The 11,429-nt window shown below is 37.1% G+C and overlaps 1 non-coding gene across 1 annotated transcript; it reads right to left on the bottom strand.

The window, feature by feature from the left end:
* Positions 1-10,958: 10,958 nt before the first annotated feature.
* Positions 10,959-11,064, bottom strand: LOC123324143. Its single transcript, XR_006539636.1, has one exon. It is a non-coding gene; the product is annotated as a U6 spliceosomal RNA (small nuclear RNA).
* Positions 11,065-11,429: the final 365 nt, after the last annotated feature.

Below are 11,429 nucleotides of genomic sequence, written 5' to 3'. Positions count from 1 at the left end.
ACAGATAAAGGGCTGGTATCCAAGATCTATAAAGAACTTCTCAAACTCAACACCCAAAAAACAAATAATCAAAATAATCAAGTCAAGAAATGGGCAGAAGACATGAACAGACACTTCTCAAAAGAAGACATACAAATGGCTAACAGACACATAAAATATAAAATGATTTAAAAAAAACCCAATTAACTCCAAATGCATTGGTTCAGTTGTAAAGCCAATGAAATGCCATTTTTTCCCCCTCTTCAACTCTATTCTCAAAATCACCAAAACAAATAATAAGGGCAGAATGTTAAGATGTTTTTAAATGTTACAAGGATAGATTTGCCCTACCAGGTATAAAAATGTGTTATGTTATAAAAACAAAATAATACAATTATGAAAATAGCATAAAACTGAGCAAGGATTAGAAGCTAGATCAATAGAAAAGACCAAACTGTCACGAAACAAAATACAATATATATGTATATTGTATTTATTATATTCTTAGTATATAATAAAGACATTACACACTATAGGAAAGAAGTAAAAGTTTCTGCAAATGTATAGAAAAGTGGTCTTAAAAATAAATAATCAAGGGGTGTCTGGGTGGCACAGTCGGTTGAGTGTCTGACTCCTGGTTTTAGCTCAGGTCATGATCTCAGGGTCATGACATTGAGCCCTGAGATGGGCTCCCTGCTCAGCATGGAGTTTGCTTAAAATTCTCACTGCTTCGCCCTCTGCCCCTCCCCCCCCACAGTGCACGCACGCACGGGCTCTCTCTCTCTCTCTCTCTGGAATAAATAAATAAATCTTTAAAAAAAAGTAATCAACATTAAGGAGGGCATGTGATGTGACGAGCACTGGGTATTATATGCATTACTGCATTATATGAATTACTGAACTCTACATCTGGAACTAATGATGTTCTAAATGTTGCCTAATTGAATTTAAATAAAAAATTAATAATAATCAAGTTTGACCATTGTTATATCCAAAACACTCAAATCCCAGGTGAATTAAACTATTGAAAGTAAAATACACAAACAACAAATGAATTTAAAAATCTGGAAAACACGAGGAAGTAGCTGATGTCCAAAAAAAAAAAAAAGCTTTCTGAGCCTTCTACCTGAAAATTATAAGGAAAAGACTGATAAATTTGCCAGATTAAAATTTTAAAATTTTCTCCATGTTAAAATACCATAGAAACTACCTGAACATTCAGAAACATATTTAAAATAAAAATGACAAAGAAAGTGGACATGGAGACATGACTGAAGTTTAGTCCCTGGGCATTAGAGTACATGTCACAAAAATGGTTAACTGGGAAGTATTCTGTTCATAGTATAGTATAACTAAGCACTAGGATGCAAAAAAGCTGTAATTTCAATTTACACAGGACTTACAATTGGCAGGTTTTTACACCATGTTGATAGGTTTTTCTCAAGGTAGACCTATCTCTAACATGTGCACAATTTCATCACTGTGAGTTATGTAAAATCATAGCCAATCATAAGTTCTGCCCACTAGCATATGCCCTGATGTACATATAAAACATAGGGTATACAAACTTGCTTATCTACTTTATAACCTCTCAAGTTTGTTACTCTGTTCTTCCCAATAGTGTATTTCAGCTTAATATAATTTACTGCTTTGCAGCCATCCAGGAGATTTCTATAGTTCTCATGCTTCTATTTATTCTTAAAGTGCCTATGTGAATATATTTTATTTCAACAGCTATAAAGTGTCTGCTAGCTACTTAGAAATCATTACATTTTGGAAAAGAAAACCACCTTTAAATCAAATTGAATGTGCATGGATTTTCCAAAGGTCTGACCTTGCTTAAACAAATGTTACCTTACAAAGCAATTGATTTCAAGGAGGATCAATTATGATAAAAATCACTAACACCAAAAGAGAAGACTTGTCTTTGGAAATGAACATAAAATGATTTCTTTGAATTCTGATACTCTGTATGCCATTAGAAAAATGAAATGCCTTTACCACAGAGAAGATACAGAAATATATATGAGAGAATTGATTAGGTAATAATTGGTTTCTTGCTCTTTAACTTCATTATTATTATTCATGGAATAAATAGATCTTATGTGCCAGTGCTAGGTCTTTCTCTAAATTTTATAAACCATTTTAAAGGAATAACTGCCTTTATTCTTAGGGAGAAAATTTAATAAGACTTGTTTTGACTCAAAAAATAATTGGTTTATCTTGGTTAATGTTAATTCAAGACCTAAACTGATTACTTTGCTGGATATATTATCTTTGAACATATGAGGGAATGAAATACTTCTTTCAGATAAGGGAGTTTCTTATTGATGTAAATTATCTATGATTTATCTTTACTGTTATCAAAAGAGTGGCAAAAATTATGATCTACACTACTGTTTTACTTGTTGAAAATAAATCTGAGCCACACAAACCAAAATATTTAAATGACAATTAAAAGTTCATTTCATCTGTATAGACATTTGTAATTAATCAAATATGCAGAATTAAGAAAACAGATCCTTACTTAACTCATTGTTTACATATGACACAAAACTTAAACAGAAATTAAATGGTGAAGCCTTCTTTTACTTGTCCCACATTTCTAGCTTAAGCAAATTTTTACACAAATATTTTAAATTTGATAGATATATTTTTTAAAAGATTTTATTTATTTATTTGACAGAGGGAGACACAGCGAGAGAGGGAACACAAGCAGGGGAGTGGGAGAGGGAGAAGCAGGCTTCCCGCCGAGCAGGGAGCCCAATGCGGGGCTCGATCCCAGGACCCTGGGATCATGACCTGAGCCTAAGGCAGACGCTTAACGACTGAGCCACCCAGGTGCCTCTAAATTTGGTAGATATTTTAATTGGGGTTAAATTTGTTGTGTCTTCTCAAAAATATACCTTATTCATAATAAAATATCTTCCCTTTTCTTTAAAGGAAAATACTGATATGTACAATTACTCACTGCTGTGCTGTGTAGACTGTCAGAGTTATAAGATAATGAGTTTGAAATGATTAAATAAAAGCCTTTCCTGAGTTGCTATAGTGTGAAGACCAGGAGAAAAAACTATTTTAATGGGCTTGCAAAAGAAATGTCATGATGTCCCTGTTTCTGGCCAACGTGGACGTGTTTTCTGCATGGACCTTGTCTTCATTTGCTAGGGCTGCCACAACAAAGTACCACAGATTGCACGGCTTAGCCAACAGAGATTCATTGTCTCAGAGTTTTGGAGGCTAGAAGTCCAAGATCAAGATGTCAGCAGGGTTGATTTATTCTGGGACCTCTCATTGGCTTCCAGATACCCATTTTCTCCCTATGTGTTCACATGGTCTTTCCTCTGTGCCTGTCTGTGTATTAATCTCCTCTTCATATTAATACCAGTTAGAATGGATTAAGTCCCACCCAATGACCTCGTTTAACTTTAATTACCTCTTTAACAGTTTTATGTCCAAATATAGTCACATTCCGAGGTTCTGGGGCTTGGTACTTCAACATATGAGGTTTTGGGGGATATAATTCAGCTCATAATTCACCTCAGGCGAGACATGAATCTCTCTGTCAAAGGAATTGAAAACATCTCTATCATCATCACAGTAGGCAAAACTGATGACAATGAGAATGCTGACTAGGGAAGAAAGAATATGGCTTGTGATCAACACGAACAGAATAAGAAAGCTGGAATTAAAGAGTGCAGCAATACCCAGCCATTTTTTTCAACTAAGGAAGCTGGCAGCCACCATTTTGGATAATACACTGGAAGTAAGGAAACTGATATGATTAGTCCTACTAACGTAAGGTATGAGTGCTATTATATTCAGTTATCTGTCTAAGTACCAGAATTCCCAAATGGTCTCGGGCGCCTGGGTGGCTCAATTGGTTAAGCGACTGCCTTCGGCTCAGGTCATGGTCCTGGAGTCCCAGGATCGAGTCCCACATCGGGCTCTCTGCTCAGCAGGGAGTCTGCTTATCCCTCTGACCCTCCTCCCTCTCCTGCTCTCTGTCTCTCATTCTCTCTCTCTCAAATAAATAAATAAAATCTTTAAAAAAAAAAAAAAAAGAATTCCCAAATGGTCTCAAGAAGATGAAGCCTATCAGGTGACAAGTGCTCTGGCATTCTAAAGCGAGGCACCACACACTTATGCTAGCCATGCAAATAAAGAGGCCCAAACTCAGCTTTGCTATCCTTGGCTCAATATCTACCTCAACCTCAAAGGGTGAGCTCGGGAATTAGAGGGAAGATTTCTTAGGAGAGGCTTGTACTTGTTTAACAAGGGGTAGGGGAGATTGTGCTTTACCTCATTTGAAGTCAAGCATGAGGATCTTGATTTATGGTGCCAGCAGTTTGGGAGCATAGTGGGCCAGTATTAGGGACATATCTGAATGCCTTCCCTACTCACATTCTCCCCTCAGAAAGTTGAGAGGAAATGGCCCGTAGCAGCAGAATAGAGTGCTGCATTAGGAAAGTAACTACAGTCTCACTTCCAACAAAATGGGTCAAGGCTACATGTTTCTTTTTGACTAGATCTGAACCATATGCAAAAAGGAAAGCTGCCTTTGGGTGGTCTTAGACACTGTCCAAAAGCATAAGACACCTCGAGTAATGAGAGAGTAAAAAGAACCATAACACTAGTTCATGAAAGAAAGAGTTAGCTTTAATTACCCACCCAGTCTGGAATGTACCATGACCCTCATGACAATACCAGTCATATGAAATCTTCCCACTAGCATCATGTGCAAGTTAGGGAAGGAGAGAAACTTATACTTGAAATGTAATTCAGAGTTCTAGTTCATAGAATGTACATTTTAATTGTATAAATGAGATTAGGCTCATAACTAAAAGTAAACAGAGAGCTTTTATTTTCAAGAGTCAGGAGATAGGTTTGGAGGCCTGCCCAAGATTTCACTCAGGGACAGGAAAACTTAAATAAAATTAAATTCTGTTCAAGTCTCTGGAATTTGGGACTACTCTTTTTTTTTTTTTAAGATTTTATTTATTTATTTGACAGAGAGAGACACAGCAAGAGAGGGAACACAAGCAGGGGGAGTAGAAGAGGAAGAAGCAGGCTTCCTACAGAGCAGGAAGCCCGATGTGGGGCTTGATCCCAGGACTCTGGGATCATGACCTGAGCTGAAGGCAGACACTTAATGACTGAGCCACCCAGGCGCCCCTGGAATTTGGGACTACTCTTGCAGGACTTCCTTCTTGCCTGATTATTCATGAAACCTGAAGGGCTAATGTATTTCAAAAAGGTGGTCAGTTCACTTCCATATCCTGGTGGATTTCCTTGTGTTTCTCTGAGTTCTGATATATTTTGTCATGATTTCCACATGTTGCCACAGTTAAGCCCTCATCATCTGCAATGCATGAAGTGAGGTGAAGTCAGCATGATGATTTGAAGGTGAAGGATGGCACCCTGTTTATGTTAGGTTACCCTAAAGAACTTTTCACTTAGGGGGTGCCTGGGGGGGCTCAGTAAGTTAAGCAGCTGCCTTCGGCTCAGGTTGTGATCTCGGGGTCATGTCAGCCTCGCCCTACTCTTCCCATCCCCACCCACTGCTAGTAGATATTTATGGAGAAAGGTACAGAGGGAATGACATGCTCTCTCAGTTTTCAAGGAGTCACTCTAGTACATCTACCTATTTTTTAATGTTAATTTAATTTAATTTTATTTCATTTTATTATTATGTTCAGTTAGCCTAAGAAGATGTGGTACATATATACAATGGAATATTATTCAACCATTAGTACATCTACTTTTTAAGAACTGGAACTTGATTTCTGTCCTTTCACCAAATAGGTTTGAAAATAGTAAGAAATGTCCTAGAATAATAAATGCACATCCTATTGCAAACATCTTGAGACAAACTATAACCTGTTTGTAACAGGAAGTGATGCCTTGAAACTTTCAGATAGAAATCTATCCTAGATCAGGATAGAGAGAATGATCTTAACACCAGGTAAGGATCATCAAATTTCCTTACTGAGAAACTGAAAATGGATTTGGGAATTTTCTAAATATCACACACACACACACACACACACACACACACACACGTGAGCATTTTATATTTAACTGTCGATTTTTCTCGTTACATAGTCATAATCCCTTCAGTTTCAAGAAATCCATGTATTGGGGTGCCTGGGTGGCTCAGTCGGTTAGGTGTCTGCCTTCAGCTCAGGTCATGATCTCAGGGTCCTGGAATGGAGTCCTGCATCAGGCTCCCTGCTCAGTGGGGAGTCTGCTTCTCTCTCCCCCTCTCTCTCTCAAATAAATAAAATCTTAAAAAAAAAGAAATCTATATATCATTTTTATACAGTCATAAGTAAAAAATTCTTGAGGTGGAATTCCTCTGACTACAAGAATGAGTTTTGTACCAAAAAGTGGGCAGAATCAGGTAAACGACATGTATTATAGAACAATGTCTTCAAGAGGTTTAATTCCACCTTGGTGTTAACAAAATAGACAAATACATTCCATGGTTATAATTGTGTATTTTAAGCTAGAGAGCTTAGTTATGACTGGCAGATGAGTTTCTCCCCTGAAGCAAGTATTTTTGTAAAAAAAAAATACTAAAAACGCTAGCAAAGGTAGACAGCTATCTAAATTTGCACACAATCTGATGAATATTAAATATTTTGGAAAGATGGCATGAATCTGCACTAAAGCCTAATTGATCTTGACTGAACACATGAAAGTCTTCACCATTGATTGAATTGATTTGAGGAGTTAGGACCAGAATCAGTACATAAAATACTCTGGTAAGTAATATTCTCTAAGCAACGATTAGTTTGTTTTCGCTCCCTTTGATATTTGCTGTATTACACACTCAACATGAAAACTACGAGTAAAGAAAACAACTAATTAAGCAAAAAAAAAAAAGTGTAAACAACTTAGAAAGGAACGATTGGGATTGGAGTGTCTGAATTGCATCTTGAATACTGTGCCTAAATGGGATTTTCTTTTATTTGGGTTTTCATAGCTTTTAAAAAACGAAGCAAAATGTTGAGGTTTAGAAATGGAAAAACTCAGGACAAAATTGTGCAGTGTTTTATTCTCCACATTATCAGATATTTGCCTAGAAACCAAATGATAACCCAAACAATAAAACGCATTTCCTAAACCTCAACATCCCTCACATGGTAGATGCTGAGGCAGAGGCAGTGATAAACAGGTAAAGTAGAAACATATTAGGAGACAATATCTAAAAAGGGAAGTAGGCAAACAAAGCAATATTCTTGAAATATTGCATGCCGTGTCACATTTTTTTCTTTATTGAAAAATTTTTGTGCCCTGAGAACCTCTTATAAAATTCATCACACTATTTTTGTGATGGCAGCAGCAGAACAACAATCATGTGATCACATTTTGACAGACTTCAGTAACACGCAAATAGCATTAACACAAGACCCTTGGTCTAAGGCAGCCGACTATGATGTACCAGACAACACTAATCAATCAGAATTTGAGTTCCTTTTGTTCTGACAGGGCTTCCTAATACAAGCCATCAAAAGTAGTTTAAAACTTGATAGTCCTGCTGCCCTGTTTTTAATAGAACAGGTACATACCTCAGCTGCTGTCTTTTCCTTTATTGAAAAACTGACAAAGCATCACACAATGTATCTGCCTTAAATATTTGCAGCCAACTATAAAACATCAAAATATGTGGCAATGAATGCACCAGTGATGAGGTATTGTGAAAAGAAATATGCATAGAACTGTCAAAAGGAAAACACACACACACACACACACACACAACCTAACCAAACTTGAGAAGCAGGATTGAAGTTAGAAAAATAATTTTGCTAAGCACGCCAGAAATGTAGTGGAAAGAAATCTGGATTTAGTGTCAGGAGACCTGACTTCTAGTCCTTCCTTGAGAGCTACAACCTAGGTAATGTAGGCAAGTTGCCAAGTCTCTCCAGGTTTCGCTTTACACATTTAGAAGACAAGGAAGTAGACTGGATGATTTCCAAGGTTCCTTCCAAAGCAAAAATCTGATGATTTCTTGGTGATTTACAATTGTTAGAAAGAAGACAAGTAAATTCAAGTTCTTCCTTAACAATCCTCAGATGAGAATAAAATTACCTTCTTTTTTAATGTATGGAAAATATAATTGAAATATAAATGGCCACAACTCTCTCTATATGTATTTTTTTCAGCTTCTTTTTCCAACACTGGGCTTGATATTTGTCATTATCAACTTCTACAAATAAAGTATTCAATATCATTAAAATTACCATCAGATATTTTCAAGTACTCATGTGACTATAAAGCAAATCAGTATGGAGTTAGTAACAAATTATTTTCTTAGACTTAATGGCTATTAAGAGGCTTTGTTGGGGCCCCTGGGTGGCTCAGTGAGTTAAGCGTCTGCCTTCAGCTCAGGTCATGATCCAGAGTCCTGGGATCGTTCCCCGCAAAACAGGGAGTCTATTTGTCCTTCTGCCCCTCTCCCCTCTCATGCTCTCCTTGTGTTCTGTCTCTCTCAAATAAATGAAAAATAAAATCTTAATAAAAAAAAGGCTCTGTAAATATTTATTGAGCTTCTACTATGTGCAAGGCGCTGTTCTAGATTTTATTTTATTTTTAAAAAATATTTTATTTATTTATTTGACAGAGAGGGAGTGGCAGGCAGAGGGAGAGGGAGAAGTAGGGAGTCCCTGTGGGGCTCCATCACAGGATCGTGGGATCATGACCTGACTGACGGAGCCACCCAGGAGCCCCTGTTCTAGATTTTAATAATAATGTGGTAAACAAGACAAGAAAGATGTTTGTTCTAACTGATCTCACATTCTTGTGGAGAACAATAAAGAATAGATTAGTAAATTAGTAAACAGGTAAAGGAGTAAGAGTATTTCTCATGATGGTAAGTTTTATGAAGAAAGTAAATCGAACTAGATATAAGAAGATGGGAGGAGGATAGTTGTTTCTACTGATTTTGAATTTCCTTTATTTTGTTAACGATTTTATTTATTTGACAGAGAGCATAAGCAGGGGGGACAAGCAGCACGCAGAGGGAGAGGGAAAAGCAGGCTCCCCAAGGAGCGAGGAGCCCCATGCACGGCTGGATCCCAGGACCCTGTGATCATGACCTGAGCTGAAGGCAGATGCTTAACCCACTGAGCCACCCAGGCGCCCCTTGAATTTCTGTTATTATAGGGATATTTTCACTTCTTTATTATGTGATTAATAGCCACCAGTTAAAGAAAATAATTCAACCTGGATAACCAGATACCTATTTTCACACCCAACACAGAAACCAGTTTAACCCAGTGGATGTAACTCTGTGCTGCTCCATCCTGTCCCCAACTATTTTCCATTTATACTTAAAGCTGGAATCTTAGATATCAAAATGGATCTCTAGGGTATATCTGGAGATAAAATTTACCATTTTAATTTATATAGTAGATGATGTGAAATATTTAACATAAACGAAGGAGGATGATTAAAATTAAGTTGGTATTTTTTTCCTTTCCCATAAAGACTTGTGGTACTGAAATGGGGTGAGTGTTGAGGTAATACCACCACTTTTTTAAAATTTGGTTTGTCTTTATGAGGTACCTTTTCATTTGGAAACATATTAACTGATTAAGAGAGAGAGAGATTGCAGGTGAAAACAGTGAAAACTATTAAAGAATTAGAAAATATAATATGATCACATGGAGAGGGAGGACTCCAGGTTCAGTGTAGTCCCCTGAAGGCCACTGAAGAGTTCTTGTTTTCTCTGTAACAACTGGTGAAACAAAAAGCCCTTTAGACTGTTTGCAATTCCCTATTTCATTGTATGAGTAGGAATGAGGTTTTCCAGGTTATAGGTCCCTGTGAATTCCATCTGTTCTATGCTGGAACTCTGCAATCTCTAGCTGCACTTGGGAAGGAATGGGCTCAACCCTGGGCATCTGTGCAGCTTATAGCTTATTAGAGAGTTGCAGGTGCAACTCGCAGCTCTGGGCTAGGTACTCTCCTGAGTGTATTTTTAGCTTTAAGGGGAATTAGCAACTTCTACAATGGCATTGGGAAGGGTAATTATTAGTGGTCAGAACCAAAAATTGGACCCCAATTCCAAAGACTTACAATAAATAATACTAGTTGTGTCTTAGGGTTGCATGCAAAATGCTTTACATGTCATTTCAATTAATATTTCTAACAACCCATGCAGGTAGGTATTATTATCATTAGCACAGAGAGATTAAATAATTTGTTCAAGTGGAGAGCTGTCATTTAAATGTAGATTTTTAACTTAAATTATTTTGTTCTTGGCCACTATGTGTGTCAACAGGTATGTTATTTTGTTTTTGTAAGAGTCATAGATTGTTTCCTCATGTAAAATAGGAATAATAGGGATGCTTGGGTAGCTCAGTCAGTTAAGTGTCTGACTTCTACTCAGGTCATGATCTCAGGGTCAGGGGATCAAGCCCTGCGTCTGGCTCCCTGCTTAGCAGGGAGTCTGTTTCTCTCTTTTCCTCTGCCCCTCCCCCGCTTATGTTCTCTTTCTCTCAAGTAAATAAATAAAATCTTTAAAAAAAATAGGAATAATAATATTTCCTTCTCCTCATATATATGAATATAACCTATATATTCATATACATATTATCTCTCTGTCTTGGTCTCTGTCTCTAGCTCATCATTTAGGACAAAGCCTGACCAATGATAGGTTCTTTTTTTTTTGCTGTCTGGCAAGGTGTTTTTATTTATTTATTTTGTATTTATTTATTTTTATTAACATATAATGTATTATTTGTTTCAGGGGTACAGATCTGTGATTCATGAGTCTTACACAATTCACAGCACTCACCATAGCACATACCCTCCCCAGTGTCCATCACCTAGCCACCCCATCCCTCCCACCCCCCTCCACTCTAGCAACCCTAAGTTTGTTTCCTGAGATTAAGAGTCTCTTATGGTTTGTCTCCCTCTCTGGTTTTGTCTTGTTTCATTTTTCCCTCCCATCCCCTATGATCCTCTGTCTTAAAAATATGGAACACTTCACAAATTTGCATGTCATCTTTGTGCAGGGGTCATGCTAGTCTTCTCTGTATGGTTCAATTTTAGTATATGTGCTGCTGAAGCGAGCACCAATGATAGGTTCTTAATAAGCCATAGTTCATCTTTACTTATGCAAAGGACCTACTTTGTTCAACTGAAACCAGAGAGAAAAGCAAGAAGTTGGAATCTATTAGTGACAGATACTTTTGGTTTAGTTTAGGTCTGAAAAATACAGTGAATTTACTTAAGACAAAGTCAGGCCTAACTTTTTCTGATATCTCACACCATGGCTAGACTATAAAAATCTTGTTACCAACCATTTATGAATTCCTACATAATCATAATTTTTTGTTCATTCTTTTTTTTTTTAAAAGATTTTATTTATTTATTTGAGAGAGAGAGAATGAGAGACAGAGAGCATGAGAGGGAGGAGGGTCAGAGGGAGAAGCAGACTC

This window comes from Neomonachus schauinslandi, chromosome 2, assembly GCF_002201575.2.
Source record: "Neomonachus schauinslandi chromosome 2, ASM220157v2, whole genome shotgun sequence".
Lineage (NCBI taxonomy): Eukaryota > Metazoa > Chordata > Mammalia > Carnivora > Phocidae > Neomonachus > Neomonachus schauinslandi.
The sequence above is the reverse complement of the archived record's forward strand: the minus strand, read 5'-3'. Positions and strand labels throughout refer to the sequence as shown.